Source organism: Aotus nancymaae, unplaced genomic scaffold (genome assembly GCF_030222135.1).
Source record: "Aotus nancymaae isolate 86718 unplaced genomic scaffold, 86718_ANA_hifiasm-v0.15.2.pri h1tg000004l, whole genome shotgun sequence".
NCBI lineage: Eukaryota > Metazoa > Chordata > Mammalia > Primates > Aotidae > Aotus > Aotus nancymaae.
In genome coordinates, this window is record NW_026988415.1 from 61,738,315 (window position 1) to 61,761,693 (window position 23,379).

The 23,379-nt window shown below is 35.8% G+C and overlaps 1 pseudogene; it reads right to left on the reverse strand.

The window, feature by feature from the left end:
• Positions 1-1,403: 1,403 nt before the first annotated feature.
• Positions 1,404-2,515, reverse strand: LOC105729867 (cysteine protease ATG4A-like; annotated as a pseudogene).
• Between the last annotated feature and the right edge of the window lie 20,864 nt (positions 2,516-23,379).

The following is a 23,379-nucleotide window of genomic DNA, read 5'->3' on the forward strand; positions in this document are numbered from 1 at the left end:
ACTAATTTACACTCGAAGAGGACTTTTACATTCTTTGTTAGTTGTATTCCTAGGTATTTTATTCTCTTTGTAGCAATTGTGAATGGGAGTTCACTTTTGATTTGGCTCTCTGTTTGTCTGTTATTGGTGTATAGAAATGCTTGTGATTTCTGCACATTGATTTTGTATCCTGAGACTTTGCTAAAGTTGCTTATCAGTTTCAGGAGATTTGGGGCTGAGACGATGGGGTCTTCTAAATATACAATCATGGCGTCTGCAAATGGAGACAATTCGACTTCCTCCTTTCCTAATTGAATACCCTTTATTTCTTTTTCTTGTCTGAATGCTCTGGCTAGAACTTCCAGTGCTATATTAAATAGGAGTGGTGGTAGAGGGCATCCTTGTCTAGTGCCAGATTTCAAAGGGAATGCTTCCAGTTTTTGCCCATTCTGTATGATATTAGCTGTGCATTCATTGTAAATAGCTTTTATTATTTTGAGTTACATTCCTTCAATACCTAGTTTATTGAGAGTTTTTAGCATAAAGGGCTGTTGATAATATTTACTTGGATTACAGCCATGCTCATTTGTGTGCATATTTTCTATGGTTGCTTTTGCATGTCAGCAGCACAGTTAAGTAGATGTGACAGAGGCTGCATAAACTGCAAAGCCTAAAGTATTTAGTCTGATTCTTTACAGAAAAAGTTTTCTGATGCCTGATTTAAGTGATCATGATTTGATTCAAGGACAAGGTGACATCTGACAAAAGTATCAGTAAGAATGGGGACAGTGACCCACTAAATAATGAGATTTCCCCAAATACGAAAGAGATCAAGAGTATATATTTGACATTATTTGACAAAATGTTTGATATAATTACAATTACTTAAATTACACATTCAAATTATTTAACAAGAACCATTTCTTCCCTGATTCAGTCACTTTATTATTTGAGAAAGAGAACAGATTGCTTCTGCATATTCATTTCCAAAGAGGTCACACCTGAAATGGTGAAAAAGAACAACTTAATCATCTCTCATTTGCTTGTGCTTGAAGCAAGGTGAGAGGTGCTGTCTGTCTTCAATATGTCCATCTCATCATTGCAGCAGCTGAAGACTTGTTGTAGCCATGTAAGACAAGCCATGAAGCAATGAACTTCTCATCTCCCTGCACCTAAGCTCCATGGTTGTTCTATTTCTTTCTGGGAAAGGGTTACTTTAATTTGTTTTGTTTTCTTCTGAGAAACAGTGGTTGGCTCAGTCATGATTGCTATCGAGTTTGTATGCAATCATAATTACTATAGAGTTTGTATGCTATTGGCATATCAGGCACTTGTCGACTAGAAAAGTTTTATGTAATAAGTTCATGTTTTTATGGTGCCAGATGGAAGACAGTCCTCCAAGTCAAGGATTCTTTCCCAGGATTCTACACGTTCAGAATCTCAATATCTTCCTTCAGATCAAATTCCTCCAGTTGTTCAGTAGAGTAAATGAATTCTGCCCCAGTGGTTGTCAATTCTGGCTTGACTGAAAGAGAGGCCAGTGTGATGGATGTTTCTGAATTAATTCAAATGTCCTAAAATTCTCCTTTAGAAATTACTTCTGAACAAGGCTATGCCAATTATTAAAGTCTTTTTCTTATTTGCAGAAAAATCCCAATGCAACTGGAGGATCCAGGCTCTGAAAAGTCTGATTATCGACCATTCACTCTCTTCAGTGTTGACAAAGGTCTGGGTCGTGTGAGGGTCCAAGAAGATAAGCTAAACAGTCATGGATTCTATAGTAGGCATTATTTGGTTTTTCTCCTGATGCCTCTAAAGACTGTGGCATCTTAAAACACTCATCAACATAAACAGGGTTGTGTTGGTTTATGCCCAGGTGAAAGGGTACAATTAACTTCAGGGATTTCCAGGCTAGGCAGTAGGTAGAGGTGCCTTTACTCTAGTTTGAAGCAGTCAGAGAATTGGGAGGCCTATCACTGTCTGCGTCAGCACTCAAGGGAAGGATACAGCACATTTTTTGGTATCTTCAATGACCACTGTGTTATCAGTTGAAACATAAGCAGCCAAGGAATTCCATTAATCAAATAAAGCAAGTTTTTTAAAGTCCTGGGCAACTGTATGTGGTCCAAACCATTCTGCGATTGATTTTCCTTCTCCTACACTTATTTGTGCCATTTGATGGATAGTGTAGAAACAATATTTTCTCTCTAAGAAGCACTGTAGGCTACATTGATATTTTTTTTTTTTGGTTGTTCTTTTTGTTTCTCCCAGATCCAGTCCATTCCCAAGTATATACAGGTAGTATACATCCTCAGGCAGCATCTGTTGAAGGGCCCATTATTCCAATTGGTTAAAATTTCCTCTTGCATGTAAACCATAGACAAGCACTTATATCAGACAACAGCTTAGAATTTTCTTTTTTAATAAGATGCTACTTTTCTAAGATCCATACCAGCTCATCTGTATCTAAATATTCTTATAGGTAGTCAGTGAAAGTAGTAATCTGGCTTTTATGTTTTGATAAAACTGACTCCATTCTTCGGTTGTCATCCTGGGCCAATTCCAACAGCAAGGTGAGAATATTTTTATATGCCAACAACATCCAAGCTGAGAACCAAATGAAGAAGAAAATTCAATTTGCAATAACCACAAAAAGATGAAAAATATTAGAAATAAAATTAACCTGGAAGGTAAAAGATAGCTACAAAATGAATTACAAAACACTGCTTAAAAAAATCAGAGATGAACAAATGAAAAAACATTTCATGCTCCTTGATAGGAAGAATAAATATTGTTAAAAGGGACATACTGCCTAAAACCACTTATATATTGCATGCTATTCTTACCAAACTACCAATGACATTCTGAATAGAATTTAAAGAAATATTTTAAAACTCATAGGGAACAAAAATAGAGCCAAAATAGCCGAGGCAATTTTAAGCAAAAGAACAGAACTCAAGTCATCTCATTACCTGACATTAAACTACACTGAAAGGCTACAGTTACCAAAACAGCATGGTACTGGTACAAAAGCAGACACATAGACAAATGGAACAGAATAGAAAGCCAAAAAGTAAAGCCACACACCTACAACTATGTAATATTCCACAAAGTAAACAAAAACAAGCAATGGGAAAAATTATCTATTTAATAAATGGTGCTTGGATAACTGACTACTCTTACGCAGAAGATGAAAACTGGACACCTCTCTGACACAATATACAATTGTTAAGTCAAGATGGCTTAAAACATTTACCTGTAAAACTTAAAAGTACAAAAATCCTGAAACATAACCTAGGAAATACCATTCTGGACATAAGACTGGGTAAATATTTCATAACAAAGACACTAACAGTAATTACAACAAAACCAAAAATAGACAAATGAGACCTGATTAAAGTAAAAAGCTTCTGCACAACAAAAGAAACTATCAACAGAGTAAACAGACAACCTAACAGTAGGGAAAATATTTGAAAACTATGCATCTGACAAAGGTCTAATATCCAAAAATCTAAAAGGAATTTAAATTTACACATGAAAACAAACAACCATATTACAAAGTAGTCAAATAACAGTAACAGACATTTTTCAAAAGAAGACATACATGCAATCAACAACCTTATAAAAAATGTTTAACATTACAAATAATTAGAGATATGCCAATAAAAATCATGATGATGAAATACCACTTCACACTAGTCAGAATGGCTATTGTTAAAAAGTCAAAAATAACAGATGCTGGCAAGGATCGTGGAGAAAGAATACTTATAAACTGATGGTACAAAGAAAAATTAGTTCAGCCACATCAGAAAGTAGTGTGGTGATTTATTTAAAAACTTAATACAGGACTACAATTTGACCCAGCAATTCTGCTTTTGAGTATGTACATCAAAAAAAATGCAAATCATTCTACCATAAAGACACATATATGTGTATATTCATCACATCACTAGTCACAATAAAAATTTAAAAAAAAAACATAAAATCAACCCAAATGTGCATCAATGGTAGACTGAGTAAAGAAAATGTGGTACATATACACCATGAAATACTATGCAGCCATAAAAAAGAACAAATGCATGCCCTTTCCAGAACCTTATTGGATCTGGAGGCCATTATCCTAAGCAAACTAACAAAGAAACAAAAATATAATGCTGCATTTTCTCACTTACAAGTGGGAGCCAAACATCAAGTACATATGGACACAAAGAAGGAAGCAACACAGTCAGACCTATTTGAGAGTGGATGCTGGAAGGAGGGAGAGTATTGAAAAACAATCTATCAGGTACTATGTTTACTATCTGGTAATGAAAATATTTATGTATAATTTATTTACATAACAAAACTGCACATGCTTTCCCCGAAACTTGAACAATAGTTCTAAAAAAAAAGAGTACACACTTTGTTGAGCTTTCTATAAAAGTTGATTTCTAAAAGATAAATAGAGCTGGGAGTGGTGGTTCATGCCTTTAATCCCAGTACTTTGGGAGGCTAAGGCAGGTGGAGCACCTGAGGTGGGGAGTTCAAGACCAGCATGGTCAACATAGTGAAACCCCATTTCTACTAAAAATACAAAAATTACCCAGGCAGGGTGGTGCACACCTGTAAACCTAGCTTCTCAGGAGGCTGAGGCAGGAGAAACACTTGAATCCAGGAGACAGAGGTTGAAGTGATCTGAGATCATGCCACTGCACTCTAACCTGGGCAGCAGAATGAGATTGTGTCTCAAAAAATAATAATAATAAAATAAAAACAAAATAAATTAAATAAATTTTAAAAAATAAAAAGTAAATAATCTTCAATCCTGATTTCATTTTGTTCATGTTCATGAACAAACAACACAGTAATTCAGGACCAGCAAACAAAATTGGGAAGACAATAATTATAACAGATTGAATGATAAAGGTAGCAACAAATATCAGAGATGTTTTAAATGAAGAATATATCTAATGCAGATTTATATCTCATAAATGTAGGAGCAAATAAGACCTGATTAATCAGTACAAGTGTATAAATAAGAAGAGGCCAATTATACATTTTATTTAGCATATGATTCTCAATCCTAACACTTGGAGAAAATCTGAAGCTCTAGAATTTGAGTCAAAAATGAGTTACTTAGAAAACTTTAAGTTGTGTGCCTATTTGGAAATCCCTTTTACTTTTCTTACAGATCTGAGTCAAGTATGATATTGGATTAGTTTATGTGAATTTGAGTAGTATTTTGGAATTAATTATTGATTCTATTTTTTTGGATAGGAGAATAATATGTCTAATCCAAGCTCAAATATATTAATTAACATTTCTGCATTTCATCTTGCTTTCATCTGGCAGCTCAGTAACTTTATTCCACCCTTACACTAATATCTAAGCTTCATTTTTCTTTCCTATTTCAAATCCATCTGTATAGTTTATCCCAAATCTCTGTATACAAGTTCTTACTTAGCTCTTACATTTATGAAGAAACCTGCTTATGTTCGACACATACTTGCTTGGTTAAATAGTTTACTTAGAAGTGGGGATAAAATGGCTGACTAGACACAGCCAGGAGGAGCACCTACCACCGAGGGACAGGGCAATGGGAAGACTGGTGTACTATGAGTAGATCTTTAGAGGGAAGGCATTGAGAGCAGATGGGGGGAAGACACAGAAGCTGGGCTTAAGAGGGAGAAAGCTGGCAACACTGTATGGGACTACTGCATACAGAACTGCTGCACATTAATTCTTGTCCCCCAGTGCCTCCTGAGAAAGGGATAAGTTGAATAGGCAAGGAGAAACCAACTTTTAGCACTGGCCTTTGGAATCCTGACAAAAGCAGACCACGTGACCACCACAGACAATTGAATTGGCAGGGAGAGTTCCTCAGATTAGTAGTAGGGGCAGAACTCCAGCCAGAGCAGAGCCCAGAGGGTTTGGTACAGGAGTATTTGTAGTGGAGCATGGCCAGGGCCACCATTTCCCTGGGATTGACTCATTCCCATGAGACTTTAGCCTTAAGGGGAATTGTTGGACCTAAACTCTGCAGGGTGATCTTGCCTATGAGAAAGAGTTGGTCTAACCTGAGCATCCCTTGGACTGTGGGCATCTCCAGGGGCCCTAGCCAGGCTGTACCTGCTTGCAGTGCAGCCCACAGGTAACTCCAGAAGCTTCTGCACTGGCAGATCTCCTGCACTGGCAGATCATACCTTACTGCTAGAATTCTCCTAAAAAGTACCCCCAGTGGACATGCACAAGCCTGCTTGCAACCTCCCCCCACTTCAGGTCCCCAATCCTGCTTTGCCTGCACACACTCACATGTGCCCAGTCCCCACATAATTTTGCTAATGAATTTGTGCATGAGAAGATTTTGCTTTTTCTCCCCTGCCAGCACATGTGTGTGTGTATGCACAGTGTTGTTCCACTAATGCCAGCAGGAATGAACCCTGCCCCTTCACACCACTACACCAAAATTGTTGTTGGAGCACAGGTAGACAGAGGACTCACCAGATCCATCCCCATCAGTGCCCCACCCATGTGTCAAAACTACCTGTAGTGCAAAATCAGGCATGGAGAAAAGGAGACCCACCCCAGCACTGAGCAGTCACTCCTGCATGTGGGAACATGAATGGAGGGTGCAAACAACACCACTGGCATGAACTTGCACATAGTCACTGGTGTGGTTCTCCTGTCCCCTGAACCATGCTGCAAATGCTAGACAATGCTGCAAGCACCTGTGTGCATGGAGGCTGAGGTGCCAACACCAGCGGGTGTGGTGAATGCCTGCATGGAGGCTGGCAACCTGGCATCCACTAGCACTGTGCCACAGCCAAAAAAACGTGCAACCCACCATGCTGCAGCTGCAGTTGCTACTGGAATGTGCAAACAAGAATGAATTATTCTGCCACCACCTTATGAATTGCTTTGGCTGACACTGCCCATCAGAATGTTGTGAGTAGAGGTTTGTGAGCACTTTTGACCTTCTAGTATAACTGATTTCTAAAGTCAAGGAGCCACAAAAAAAAAGTAAAGGCTCAACACCAGTCCACCAGAGTTAGAATATGCATTTCAGGAGTCCTAAACTGAGTCTTGGACCCAAAAAATTTTCCAGAAATGAATCCGGTAAACTTAACCCACCATATACAACAATCAAATCACCAAGATTATTCAATGCCATCAAATAAGATGAAAGATAAAAGACATTGAAAGGACAGCATCAAAAAGGATATAAGGACTATCAACCAATAAAGATGAGAACATACCAGCACAAGAACTCTGACAAGTAAAAAAGCCAAAGGTCCTTCTTTGCTACAGACAACTGTACTAGTTCTCCAGCAAGTGTTCTTAACCAGGCTGAGGTAGGTGAAATGACAGAAATAAAATTCAGAATACAGATAGGAACAAAGACCACCAAGTTCCAGGAGAACAGAGAATCCCAATCTAAGGAAGCCAAGAGTCACAATAATAAAATACAGGAACTAACAGAAAAAAAAAAAACAAAAATAGTGAGTATAGAAAGGAACATAACCCACATGATAGAGTTGAAAATCATACTATAAGAATTTCATAATGCAATTGGCAGTATTAATATCAGAATTGATGAAGTTGAGGAAAGAATCTCAGAACTAGATGACTGACTTTCTGAAATAACACAGTAGTACAAAAATTTGTTTTAATGAAGGAAATAAAGAAAACCACCAAGAGAGATCCAAGATGGCTGATCATTAGCAGCTCGGGATTGTAGCTCCCAGAGAAAATGCACAGAACAAGAGGACGCCACACTTTCAGATGAATTTTTGTTACCCACGGACTGGAAGATTCCCAGTGGAGGAGCCCCACAGGTAGCCAGGGTGACTCTTATGGCCAGCGTCATGGTTTTGCCAGCCCCCTGGTGCAGCGGTTCTCGGTGCAGAGTAAATGGGACTGACCAATGTTTGGAGCTCCGGGAAGGCAGAGTCACCCATTTACCTGATTGAAGAAGGGACTCAAGAGGGAAGCCAGACTGGAGATTCCTGGGCAGAAAAGCACCACGAATCTTGATGCCGTTGTTTTGGCCAGTGCAGTGGTTTGCTCAGATTTCGGCGCTGGGAATCAACAAGTTGGACATCCACTCAGAGACCTAATTTGAAAGTAGGTAATTACAAAGATGACAGGTGGATGAACTCATAATGAAGTGAAGAAACCAGCGTAAAAAGGCTGGGAATACCCAAGATCAGAATGCCTCTCCTTCTACAGGTGATCATAGTTCCTCATCAACAAGAGAACAAGGCCTGATGGAGAACGAGTGAGTTCCATTAACAGATTTAGGCTTCAGAAAGTGAATAATAAGGAACTTTAGTGAACTAAAAGAATATGTTCTAGCCCAATGTAAAGAAAGTAAGAATCTTGAAAAAAGGTTTGACGAAATTCTAACGAGAATAGACAATTTAGAGAGGAATATAAGCGAATTAATGGAACTAAAGAATACAGTGAGAACTCTGTGAAGTATGCACAGGTTTTAACAGTTGAATTGATCAAGCAGAAGAAAGGACATCAAAGGTCGAAGACCAACTTAATGAAATGAAATGAGAAGACAAGATTAGAGAAGAGTAAAAAGGAATGAGCAAAGTCTCCAAGAAATATGGGACTATGTGAAAAGATCTAATTTACGATTGATAGGTATACCTGAATGTCATGAAGAGAATGAATCCAAGTTGGAAAATATTCTTCAGGATATTATTCAGGAAAACTTTCCTAATCTAGTAAGGCAGGACAATACTCAACTCCAGCTAATCCAGAGAACACCACAAAGATATTTCTCAAGTAGAGCAACTCCAAGACACATAATCGCTAGATTCACTGGGTTGAAATAAAGGAGAAAATTCTAAGGGCAGCTAGAGAGAAAGGTCAGGTTACCCATAAAGGGAAGCCTATCAGACTCACAGCAGATCTCTCAGCAGAAATCCTACAAACTAGAAGAGAGTAGGGGTCAATATTCAATATCCTCAAAGAAAAGAATTTTCAACCCAGAATCTCATATCCTGCCAAACTAAGCTTTATAAGCAAAGGAAAAAGAAAATTTTTGGTGAACAAGCAAGCACTCAGCGATTTCATCACCACCAGGCCTGCTTTACAAGAGCTTCTGAAAGAAGCACTACAAACAGAAAGGAACAACCAGTATCAGTCATCCCAAAAACTTACCAAAACATAAAGAGTATCTCTATAATGAAGAATCTCCATCAACTAATGGGCAAAATAGCCAGCTAGCATTAAATGACAATATGGAACTGACAAATATTAATATTAATTCTAAATTTGAATGGATCAAATGCCCCAACCAAAGACACAGACAGGTAAATTGAATAAAAAGTCAAAACCCATCGGTACGCTGTATCCAGATCTATTTCACAAGCAATGACATACAAAGACTCAAAACAAAGGGATGGAGGAAGATTCACCAATTAAATGGAGAGCAAAAAAAAAAAGAAACAGGAGTTGTAACTTTCGTCTCTCACAAAATGGACTTTAATAGTAACAAAGACTAAAAGAAACAAAGAAGGACATTACATAATGGTAAAAGGATCAATGCAACAACAGGAGTTAATGATTATAAATATATATGAACCCAATATAGGAGCACCCAGATACATAAGACAAGTTCTTAATAACGTATAAAGAGACCTGGACTCCCGCACAATAATAGCGGGAGATTTTGACACCACAATCTTAATATTCGACGGATCAATGACATAGAAAATTAATAGGGACATCTATGATTTGAACTTAGACCTGGAATAAGTAAACTTAGTGAATATTTATAGAATTCTCCACCCCAGGTCCACAGAACATACATTTTTCTCAGTATCACATTACACCTATTTTGAAAGTGACCACATAATTGGAAAATTGGAAGTAAATCATTCTTCAGCATTTGCATAGCATTTCACAGACTTAAATGAAATATTGGTTGGCTGTTTGTTTATTATTTTCTTCCCTTATTCCTTCCTGTCTCTGTTGTTAAGCACAATTATTGGCATAAAAGAGGTTTTTAATACCTATTTTTAGATTGCATTCCAGCCCAGGCAATAGAGCAAAAATCCTGTTCTCTCTCCCACTTTTTCTTTCTCTTTCTTTCTTTCTCTCAAAAAAAAAAGAAAAAAAGAAAAAGAAAACCACCATGAAATTTAGACTTATGTAAAAAGACTCAATCTATGACTCATTGGTATCTCTGAACAAGATTGGTAGAATGAAAGGAGTTTGGAAAACATATTTTAGTATATAATCCATGAGAACTTCCCCAATCTAGCAAGAAAGACAAGCATTCAAATATACAAGATGCTAAGAACTCGCACAAAATATTTCACAAGAAGATCATCCCCCAAAAAACATAATCATCAGAGTCTCTAAGGCAGAAATGAAAATATATATATATATATGTTAAAAGCAGTTGGAGAGAAAGGACAGGTCACCTACAAAGGGAATCCCATCAGACTAATGGTGGGTCTTTCAGAGTAAACCCTACAAGCCATTAGATATTGGGGGTCTCTATTCAGCCTTCTTAAAGTAAACTCTAACCAATAATTTCATATCTGACCAAATGAATCTTCATAAATGAAAGAAAAATTAGATCCTTTTCAAAACAAATGCTGAAGAAATTTGTTACCACCATAGCTGCCTTACATAAGCTCCTGAAAGAAACACTAAATATGGAATGGCAATGTCATTACCAGACACTACAGAAACACATTAAAGTACACAGGGCAGCAACACTATAAATCAAGTAAACAACACTCTTATCTGCATAAGAGCCAGATAACAAAAAATGACAAGATCAAATCCACACATATGAATACTATTCTTGGATATAAATAGGCTGATGGCCCGAATTAAAAGGCAGAGTAGCAAGGTAGATAAAGAACCAAGACACATAGTTATGCTGCCTTTAAAAGACCTATCTCAAATGCAATGACACCTGTAGACTAAAATAAACAGATGAAGAAAAATCTAACAAGAAAATTAAAAACATAAAAAAGAAGGGGTTGCAGTCCTAATTTCATTAAACCAATAAAGGTAAAAAAAAGCAAAGAAGGGTGTTAAATAACATAAAGGGTTCAACTAAACAAAAAGATGTAACTATCCTAAATATATATGCACCCAACACAGGTGCATCCAGATTCATGAAGCAAGTTCTTAGAGATCTTCTAAGAGACGTAGATTCCCACACAATAATAGTGGGAGACATTAACAGCCCACGGACAATATCAGACAGAATACTGAGGCAGAAAATTTAAAAAATTGTTTAAGACTTTCTTGTTGAGTCGGGTTTTGGTATCAGGATGATGTTGGTCTGATAAAATGATTTGGGAAGGATTCCCTCTTTTTGGATTATTTGGATTAGTTTCAGAAGGAATGGTACCAGCTCCTCTTTGTATGTCTGGTAGAAGTCGGCTGTGAACCCATCTAGACAGTGTGGCAATTCCTCAAGGACCTAGAAATAGAAATTCCATTTGATCCAGCAATCCCATTACTGGGAATATATCCAAAGGATTATAAATCGCTCAACTATAAGGACACATGCACACGAATGTTCATTGCAGCACAGTTTACAATAGCAAAGACCTGGAACCAACCCAAATGCCCATCAATGATAGACTGGACAGGGAAAATGTGGCACATATACACCATGGAATATTATGGAACCATCAAAAATGATGAGTTTGCGTCCTTTGTAGGGACATGGTGAACCTGGAAACCATCATTGTCAGCAAACTGACACAAGAACACAAAATCAAACACTGCATGTTCTCACTCATAGGTGGGTGTTGAACAATGAGAACACATGGACACAGAGAGGGAGCACTACACACTGGGGTCTGTTGGGGGGAAATAGGGGAGGGACAGCGGGGGGTGGGGAGTTGGGGAGAGATAGCATGAGGAGAAATGCCAGATTTAGGTGATGGGGATGAAGGCAGCAAATCACACTGCCACGTATGCACCTATGCAACAATCTTGCATGTTCTTCACATGTACCCCAAAACCTAAAATGCAATTAAAAAAAAAAAAGACTTTCACACTGGACCAAATGAACCTGATAGACATTTACAGAACTCTCCATCCAAAAACAACATGATACATATTATTTTCATTGCCACATGGAGCATACTCTAGAATCACCCAAATAATCAGACTTAAAACAATCCTCAGAAAGTGTAAAAGAACGGGCAGTATACCAATCACACTCTCAAACTATGGTGCAATAAAAGTAAAATTCAAGACTAAGAAAATCGCTCAAAACTGGATAATTACATGAAAATTAAGCAACATGCTTCAAAACGACTTTTGGGTAAATAATGGAACTAAGGCAGAAATCCAGAAATAATTTAAAACTAATGAGAACCAAAATATAACATACCAGAATCTCTGGGATACAGCTAAGGCAGTGTTAAAAGAGAAATTTATAGCAATAAATGCCTTATTTTACAAAGTATGAAAGATCGCAAATTAACCACCTAACATAACATCTAAAAGAACTAGAGAAGCAAGAGAAAACAAACCCAAAACTAACAGAAGACAAGAAATAACCAAAATCAGAGCTGAACTGAAGAAATTGAGACACAAAGGAATATTAAAAAGATCAACAAATCTAGGAGATGCTTTTTGAAAAAAATAATAAGACAGGTAGATTACTAGCTAAACAAATAAAGAAGGAAAGACAGAGGATTGAAATAAACAAAATTAGAAATGGCAAAGTGCATGTTATCACTGAACACACAGAAATACTAACGATCATCAGCAAATTCTATGAACACTTCTGTACACACAAGCTAGAAAAATCTAGAAAAAATATTGATAAATTCCTGAACACATAAACAGTCTCTACACTAAACCAGCAAGATATTTAATTCCTGAATGTAACAAAAATGAGCTCCAATTGTATCAGTAATAAATAGCCTACCAGTCAAAAAAAAAAAAAAAAAAAAAAGCCCAGCACCAGACAAATTCACATCCAAATGCTTTCAGATGAACAAAGAAGGGCTGGTTTCATTCCTACTGAAACTATTCCCCAAAATAAGGAAGAAGGTCTCCTCTCCAACTCATCTATGAGGCCAGCATCATCCTGATACCAAAACCTAGAAGACATACAACAGAAAAAGAAAACTTTAGGCCAATATCCTTGATAAATATTGGTGCAAAAACTCAGCTAAATACTAGCAAACTGTATCTAGAAGCACATAAAAATGCTAATCCATTATGATCAAGTAGGTTTTATCTTTGGTATACAAGGGTGACTCAACATATGCAAATCATTAAACACAAGTCATCACATAAATAGGACTAAAGATAAAAACCACAAAACCATCTCAATAGATGCGGAAATATCTTTTGATAAAATTTAACATGTCTTCATGGTAAAAACTCTCACCAAACTAGTTATCGAAGGAACATAACTCAATAAGAGCTATTTATGACAAACCTACAGGAAACATCATACTGAATGAGCAAAAGCTGGAAGCATTTCCCTTGAAAAGTGACACAAGACAAGGATGTTCTCTGTCACCATTCCTATTCAACATAGTATTGACGTCCTAGCCAGAACAATTAGTTTGCCAATTACATATTTCCATATCTAGAAAACCCCATTGTCTCTGGCCAAACACTACTTGAACAGATAGGCAACTTCCACAAAGTTTCAGGATACAATATCAACATGCAAAAATTACTAGCAATCCTACATATCAAAAATAGCCAAGCCGAGAGCCAAATCAGAAATGCAATCCCATTCATAGTTGACACAAAAAGAATAAAATATCTAGTAATACATCTTACCGGGGAGGTGAAAGATCTCTACAGTGAGAATTATAAAATACTGATCAAAGGTATCAGAAATGACACAAACAAATGGAAAAACTTTTCATGTTCATCAATTCACATATTCAAGACCATTATCCTTTGCAAAATAATGCAGACTCAGTAAACCAAATACTGCCTGTTTTAACTTATATGTAGGAAGTAAATGACGAGAGCACATGGACACAAGGAAGGAACAACAGACCTTAGGGCCTGCCTGAGGGTGAAGGGTGGGAAGATAGAGAGGAGCAGAAAAAATAATTGGGTAGTAGGTTTAATATCTGGGTGATGAAATAAACTATACAATAAACCACTGTTATTTGAGTTAACTATATTACAAATTTGCACATATACCCCTGAACCTAAAATAAAAGTTAAAAAAATGGTTAGCTTTATTTTTACTATTTTAGCTTGCTGACTGCCTGATGTGAGTCCTTTAATTAGCCTTGCTTTTGAATTTTGCTCTTAAAGCTAGCTGGTAAGAAGATAATTGGAAATATCTGAAGCAAGCAAAATATAAGAACCTTTACTATTAAGTAGAAAGAAAGAGGGTTTTCATTATTATGAAAACTCTCCTTTCAAAAGAAATGTTTTAGAAGAAAATATTTTAAAAAGATATTGTTCCAGAGAGAAAGCAACTAATGAATAAATACAAAGAAGGAAGTAGTTCATGATGAATTACAGAGACAGAGAAGCAGGAAATGGTTACCTCAAAAATAAATAAATGATTAAAAAACCAAAGTACAAAGAACAAAGCAGAAAATTAAAAAATAAATAAAAGATTAAAAATGGATAGTCATTATATAACTTAGAAAGGAACAAATTATTATATTCAAGCACTTAAATGCTGAGAGCTGAGTGTCAGCTACAGAGGGTGAAAATTAAAAAGATGTTTAGGCATACAGTACAAGTTTTTCAGATTGTGATTTTTCCCTATTTGAACTCTATTTTTATATCAAATAAAAATTTTGTGACTAAATTTTTAACTTGGTATATTTATAGAAACTTTGCTTTCATATAACTGGAAAGCCCTAGTTTTCTAGAATCAAAGAGCTCTTTGTTAAATTTTCTTAGATTAGAAGTTTTTCATTGCCTCATGAACTTAGAGATAATATTAATCTCAGAGAAGAGATTAGTAAAAAATACAGTGAATGAAATTAGTCATTTACCATAAAGGACAGTATATAATTGTAATTATTAGGAGATAGTGTGTTTCCTATAATTAAGTTGACTAGCATGTTTCCTCAGGACTAGAATGTAACCTAAATCTGTAATTTAATACATGTTATTGTACTCTGACAAAATAATGTTTTATTATAGATAGTGATATGGTTTGGCTATGTCCCCACCCAAATCTCATCTTTAATTGTAGCTCCCATAATCCCCACATGTTATGGGATGGACCAGGTGGGAGGGTAGGTTTCATGGGAGTCGGTTTTCTGCATGATGGTGAATGAGTCTAAGGGGATCTGATGGTTTTATGGAGGGCAGTTCTCCTGCACATGATGTCTTACCTCCATGGTGTAAGATGTGTTTTTGCTTCTCCTCTTCCTACCACAATGATTGTGAGGCTTTCCCAGCCATGTGGAACTATGAGTCCATTAAACCTTTCTTTTTTATATATAAGTTACCCAGTCTTTGGTGTGTCTTCATTAGCAGTGTGAGACAGACTAATACAGACAGGTGTGGTTTACCAAGACTACACAGAAGAGGATAAAAAAGTAAGAATTTAGTCTGGTTACTGATCACAATGCAATGAAGAGAGACACTATATTTGAAGGACACAAATTTTCTGGCCTCTAGACATGTCTTTACAAATGTAGGTCAAGTATAAGTCACCAGTCTCTCTTATGTTACAGATTTCATCACAAGAAAGCTCAAGGGTAGCCACATTTGGATTTCTTGTTAATCAGTTCCTAACTACCTAATGTAGCTTGCCAAGTACTTTAAATCTATGTACATTTTCTTTGCACCACTAGAATGAGGTACTTTCTGTTGTAAATTTTAAAATTTAATGACACACATATTAAGAATATACTTATGTATTATATATGTACAGAACTTACCATAAGTTGTATAATCACTTATTATAAGTGCTGTACATACATAATACATAAGAACATACTGTGTGTGCTTATTATTATAGTATTAAGTGCTGTAAAACAAGTATAAACAAAGACTTACTTTAATTCAGAAGAAGGAGAGGTAATTTCTAGCTGAAGATAAAAATAAATACTGTATAAGGGAGAACATTTAAGTTAGAATATTAAGGATTGATAGAATTTTTATAGATAGGCATAAAGAAACAAGGATTTTAAAATGCAGGCAAAGAGATACAGAAATAAAATCATATAGTATGCTTGAGTAATCATACACTATATTAATGGTACTCAACCATGGCTGTACAACTGTGATGTTTAGAAATGAGTGAGATTAGTTTTGGTTCTATTAGAAATAAAAGCATTCTATAATGCATATAACAATCTTTCAAAATCAATAATCATATTGTAAATGCCATTAGTGCCTACACAGAAATTCCTGTATATGGTATTCTTAGGAAAGTTGCTGGAGATAAGGCATGGTAGAGAGTATTAGTACCTTGCAAATGCTTTTAGTCTTCCTCTCATTTTGGACACATTGGAAGATTGGATTTGTGTTTTTGAATTTAAGTGAAACCAATGAAGATGCAAAAGGAAAAGGTGTTAACAGCAGGCAGAAGAATTTACAAGCAGATACACAATTCTACTTCTCTTTTCCTTCATGGAGGTAAATGTAGGATTCTATTATTGAGGAGGTGGTGCCACAGAATTGAAGCATCCTGCATCACTGAGCTATCACACTTGGGTCTCCTGCCTTGAAAAGACGACTAGGACTATAACAAACTTTGTAATATCTTCTTGTTACTTTAAAATACCGAAATTTTGGTGTTTATTTTACTGTTATAATCTACCCCATATAGACTAATACTTAGGGTTGGATAGATGAATTAAAAATAACTTGCAAAGATACTTCAATATTAGAGTATAAAGTTTAACATGTCTCTGAAGGCCCTTCAAATACCAGATTTCTACCAATATTCAGAAAATTGATATTGCAATAGAATTAAGTGTGTAATCACCCAATTAACTTCTTTGAAGAATAGCATTAATCAAGATGTACAGTTTTGGTGTCTTTAAAATCACTATCATTTCCTTTTAGTCAGAGTATGCAAATAATCAGAACATCTTCTAGACATCTCTAATGTCAGCATTAAAAGGAATTCCATAGGTTAAGAAAGAGGAAAACTGTCATTGAAGTGTGACAGAATTCTACCAGTAGATACAACTGTCCAACATATGGAGTAGAGAACTATCTTTCGTGCATGCTGGAAAGTACTTAACAATAAGAATTGTTCATCATCATTGTCTCCTTTATATAAAGAAGCAGCTGGATAACTTTCTTTATTATCAGGTTTCTCATCACCCAAATAAACATAAAGATTCAAATAGTCTGGCATGCTATAGAAATGGAAGACATGCTAGGAAATGCTAAAATGCTCATCTGTTCATCTCAAGCCTTTTCTGTGGTTTGAACACAGTAATGTGAAAATAAGCTGAAATCATTTAAGGCAACTTGGCAATAATTACTAAGAAACTGTACAATGTTTATATTTCTCAATTGAGTAAATTCATTTTGAGGATTATAGTCAAATATAATGTCAAATACAAACATTTTAAACACAAAATTGTTCAGTATGTCCCTGCTGCCCTGCAACCTCAGGACACTGCTCCCTGCATCCCAGCTGCTTCCACTCCAGGAATGGCTAAAAAAATCCCTAGATATGTCTCAGGCCACTGCTCCAGAGGATGCCAGTCATAAGCCTTAGCAGCTTTCATGTGATCTTAAGCCTGTGTGTGTGTGTGCAGAAGACAAGAGTTGAGGCTTGAGAGCCTCTGCCTAGATTTCAGAGGATGAATGGAAATGCCTGGATGTCCAGGCAGAAGTCTGCTTCAAGGACAGAGCCCTTACAGAGAACCTCTACTAGGGCATTGCAGAGGGGAAATGTGGGGTTGGAGCCCCTGCACAGAGTCCCCACTGGGGCACTCCCTAGTGGAACTGTGAGAAGAAAGCCACCATTCTCCAGACCCCAGAATAACGGATCCACCAACAGCTTGTACTGTGTACCTGAAAAAGTCAAGGGCACTCAATGCCAGCCATTGAGAGCAGCCATGGGAACTGAGACTTGCAAAACCACAGCAGTGGAGCTGCCCAAGGCTGTGGGAGGCCACCCCTTAAGTCATTGTGCCCTGGATTTGAAACATGAAGTCAAAGGAAATTATTTTGGGGCTTTAAAATTTAATGACTGCCCTGCTGACTTTCTGACTTGCATGGGGCCTGTAACCCCTGTTTTTTAACTGACTTTTCCTTTTTGGAATGGGAGTATTTAGCCAATGCCTATACTCCCATGGTATCCTGAAAATTAAGAACTTTTTTTTTTTTTTTTTTTTTTTTTTTTAGTTTACAGGCTTATAGGCAGAAGGGAGTTGCTTTGTCTCAGATGAGACTTTGGACTGTGGACTTTTGGGTTAATGCTGAAATGAGTTAAGACTTTGGAGGACTCTTAAGAAGTGATGACTATATTTTGAAATGTAAAAAGGGCATGAGATTTGGGAAGGGCCAATGGCAGAATAATATAGGTTGAATTTATGTCTCCACCCAAATCTCAGGTAGAATGGTAATCCTCAATGATGGAGAAAGGGCCATGTAAGATGTTTTTGCTTCCTATTCTGCCATGGTTAAAAGTTTTCTGTGCCCTTTCTAGCCATACTTCCTGTACAGCCAGACGAACCATAAACCAATTAAACCTTGTTTCTTTACCAATTACCCAGTTTCAGGTTTTTCTTTATAGCAGTGCGGAACAAACTAATATGGCAGTATTTATAGTAGCAAAAAATTATAATCAATTTATCTTTCGAAAATAGAAAATTTCCCAATTATAATGCGTGCATTCTTAAATTATATAATTAACATAATTTAATTATTTTAATTAATTAAATGGGCATGTGTTTATTTTTTACAAAGTAGAAAAAATCTAATACAGTATATATAGTATGTACAATATTTTGCCAAATATATTTATTTGAGAAAAGATAGAATAGAAGCACACCAATATTGAGGAGCCACGATGGCTCTGGCCAGATGTCCTGGCGCTTGAGGAGGCGAGGCTATGAGTTCGATGCCAAGCTGGGCAACGAGAACCTCTCATTCATTGAAAAAAAAAAAAAGAATTTACAGGAAAAATGTGGCACATATACACCATGGAATATTATGCAGCCATCAAAAAAGATGAGTTTGCGTCCTATGTAGGGACATGGATGAACCTGGAAACCATCATTCTCAGCAAACTGACACAAGAACACAAAATCAAACACCGCATGTTCTCACTCATAGGCGGGTGTTGAACAATGAGAACACATGGACACAGGGAGGGGAGCACTATACACTGGGGTCTGTTGGGGAGGAGTTGGGGGGACAGCAGCGGGGTGAGGAGTTGGGGAGAGATAGCATGGGGAGAAATGCCAGATATAGGTGAAGGGGAGGAAGGCAGCAAATCACACTGCCACATATGCACCTATGCAACAACTTTGCATGTTTTTCACATGTACCCCAAAACCTAAAATGCAATAAAAAAAATAAAAAAAATAAAAAATAAAAAATAAATTAAAAAAATAAATAAAAAATAAAAAAATTAAAAATTAAAAAAATTTAAAAAAATAAAAAATAAAAATAAAAAATAAAAAAGTACTTTGAGAGGGAGTATATTTTTTATAAAAGAGTACTTTGAGAGGGAATATATTTTTTATAAAAGTGTACTTTGAGTGTGATTATATTCAAAATAAAAGAGTACTTTGAGAGGGAAACAAAAAAATAAAAATAAAAATAAATAAAAAAAGAAGCACACCAATATTGTTAAATGTGTCACCTCGGATTGATAGAATTAGCAAGTTATTTTTTTAGTCCTTAATATATTTTTTAAAATTTCTTTACAATATAAGATCTGTTATGAAAATCAGAATATAAATAGCATAAATGTGTGCAGAGCTTCAGGCCAATCAAACCCAACATGGCATAAAGAGACCAGAGAAAAAAGAATTGTATAGTACCTCTTACTCCATTTTTAAAATACATAATCCTGCTTTCCTCCAACTATTTGTCTAGTTTTTCATTCATATTTACAATATGTAGACATTGCTTCCCACCCAGGCCATGTGATTTCATAAATAAATGACTCAACATTAGAAAGGCTAGACCAATTATATCTTACAAATCAACATTCTGTTTATATACCTAAACCATAAAAACCTTTTCTCTTTACATTGGCATATATAGATGTATATAAGTACAAATGTAAACATACACATATGTATGTGCACATATATGTACACATACATGCACACATAGGCATATATTGCATATGAAGAAGAGAGACAGAGAAAGAAAGAGAGACCAATGGGGAATGTATTTTCCCATGGGCCTGTGTTGTTCTGAAATTAAGTCTACTAATTTTATTTAAAAAGGGAAAGATATATGAGAAACATAAAGATGATGAATGGCATTATTTTCTCTTTTATAGAGTTAAACTCAGAAATGTATATAGAATGTTTGTCTTTCCTATTTTATGGTGTTAATTTTACTTGGTATTAATATTATGACAATATATAGTTCTTTGATGTATTTTTTAAATTTGACATATAATAGTTGTGCATATTTTTGGAGTACATGTGCTATTCCAATTCCTGTATACGATGTGTAATGATCAAATCGGGGTAATTGGGATATTCATCACCTCAAATATTTATCATTTCTTTCTTTTGGGAATGTTTCATATTTTCTCTTCCAGCTACTTTGGAATGTACAATAATTACTGTTGACTAATAAAATTTTCCTACTGTATTATCAAATACTGAAAATTATTCTATCTAACTATATTTTTATAGCTCTTAATGAACTTTTTTGACCCTCCCAACTTCCCTTCTTAGACTCTGGTAACCACCATTCTGCTCTCTACCTTCCTAAAATACACTTTTTTAGCTCCCACTTATGAGTGAGAACATGCAGGATTTATCTCTCTGTACTTCACTTATTTTACTTTGTGACCCAAGTTACATCCATGTTTGTGCAAATGACAGAATTTTACTATTTTTTATGACTTAATAATTTTCCATTCTTTATATATATCACATTTTCTGTATTCATTAATCTGCTGATGGACACATAGGTTCATTTTATATCTTGGCAATTGTAAATAGTGCTGTAAAAAAAATATAGGAGTGCAGATATCTCTTTAATTTACTGATTTCTATTCTTTTGGTTATATAACTAGTGGTGAAATTTCTGGGTCACATGGTAACTCTATTTTTTAGGTTTTTGAGGGACCTCCATATGCTTTTTTATAGTGGCTATACTACTTTATATTCCCACTAACATTCTTTCTGTCCTTGCCAGGATTTGTTAGATTTTTTTTTTTTTTTTTTTTTTTTTGGCATTGTAGCTAGGGTGAGATGATACCTCATTGTGGTTTTGATCTGAATTTCCTTAATGATTAGTAATGTTGAACATTTTTTTCATATACCTGTTGGCTATGCATGTGTCTTTCTTTAAGAAATCGTATTATGTTTTATCAATGTCCCCTTTTAGCTAACTAAAAACTTAATAACCATATGTAGGACACCTACAAAATAAATAATAGCTAGCGGGGCCATCCATCTCTAATATTGTATAAGCCTGTGTTTTGAAGTTACCATCTTTATGAACCTCTCCACGCAGGCCTTGCATGTAGCTGCTGCCTATATAAGACTGACCCCAACTAGAAGCCTTGGAAGGTAAAATTTGTCTTCAAATGGGGCTTACAACAATAACAAATCTCAAAAATGTGTTTCCTACATTTCCCTATTTCATCCTTTCAGAAGAGAAAATAATCAATCTCATTGTATTTAGGAAGATGGGAAAAGTGATAAAAAAAATAAAATAAGGAAGAGAGGGCCAAGTTCTCCCAATAAATCATTAGCAGCAATATGATGGATACCTATTTCCTGGTAGCTTCTGAATTATAAGGATAAAGACTGAATTAATCATTTCTCATCCCTAACATAAATAGGTAAAAGCTGTTACCAAAGCTAAGGTTTCTGCTATTGTTATCCCCATAGCCTTCTAAAGACCTTTTTATATCTTTTACTTGGGCTTTCCTAGTATCTTCCTGCTTCTATGCTCAGAATGAGCCCTTGAGGTCAGTCTCAGGTGAACCATGAAGAAAAACTAAGTCTGAACTTATGTCTCTAACTTGACATCTCAGGTCTCTATGTCTGCTTGCCAGAGCTCTAGGGGCATTCTTAGATGGCAGGTACAGTTGTGACATCTGGAACAAAATCAAGGATTCAAGTTACTTGGCTCCTTTCCTTGTGGAACATAGCCATTGCCCATTTCATCTCTTGATTTTTTGTATTCATTCTGGTAGAAAACAACACTAAAAAAAGAAGAAAATAATGCTTTTGTTCACATCATCATGTGATAGACAGAGAAAACATTATGACCAGTTGTTTTGGCAAAAGGCGACTGGCCATGCTCTATTTGAAATAAATCAACACAAAGAAAATACACATGAATGATACAACCTATATATGGCAATTCTAACACACCCAATAGTCTCTGTGGTTGCTGGTTCCAGCACAGCAAGGTTTATAGGATGCTATTGTGGGTCTGAAATGTGAGAAAGATTGGCCTGGCCACACTTCCTTAAATACTCCTTTCCTGCAAGTGAAATTGAGTCTTTGAAGGAAAAGGGTGCTTCTTTGTCTGATTAATGAAGGTTTAAGTTCTACTTCTGTTGTCATACAAATTCCTTCTCAGGTACTCACCCCCATTTAAAAAATTATAAATATATATATATATGTATATAATAAGTATTGGCTGAGGATATTTGAAACATTGCATCATAAACATTAATGAACAGAAAACTTGGCTTTGATCATGATTAAGCCCTATTTCTGGACTAATGCCACTCAGACAATGAATGCTTGGGCAGGAAGTGAAGCAAAAGACTTCCATGGCTGAGATCAGAGTCTTCAGAAGCTGTGCTTTCTGTTGCCCACATTAGAGGATCAAGGGCATTTCACATCTGTTATTTTCTTTAAATGTATAAACTTACCAGAAGGTGAATTACCGTGGGATTGTGATTGGACTTTGAAAAGATAATTGAAACATAAAATGTATTTGCTTTCAGACATACTGATGTCTTTTTGTAAAAGTAATAATACCCTCATAATTATCATTACAAACAGAAAAAAAATTTGAAACCAGAATATTTATATAGTTAACCAACTAACTGTCCCCTCTGATATTAACTGGCATTTATTAAAAATAAATTATTTTATTTGGTTTTACAAAAATGCCTAATGTTTCAGTTCATTTTGTGAAAACATGTTTACCCATCTCTTCACTTTTTAACTAATTTCTTTTTTTTAAACTCTTATTTTAAGTTCAGGGATACATGTGCAGGTGTTATATAGGTAAATTGTGTATCATTGGAGTCAGGTGTACAGATTGTTTTGTTATGTAGGTAAT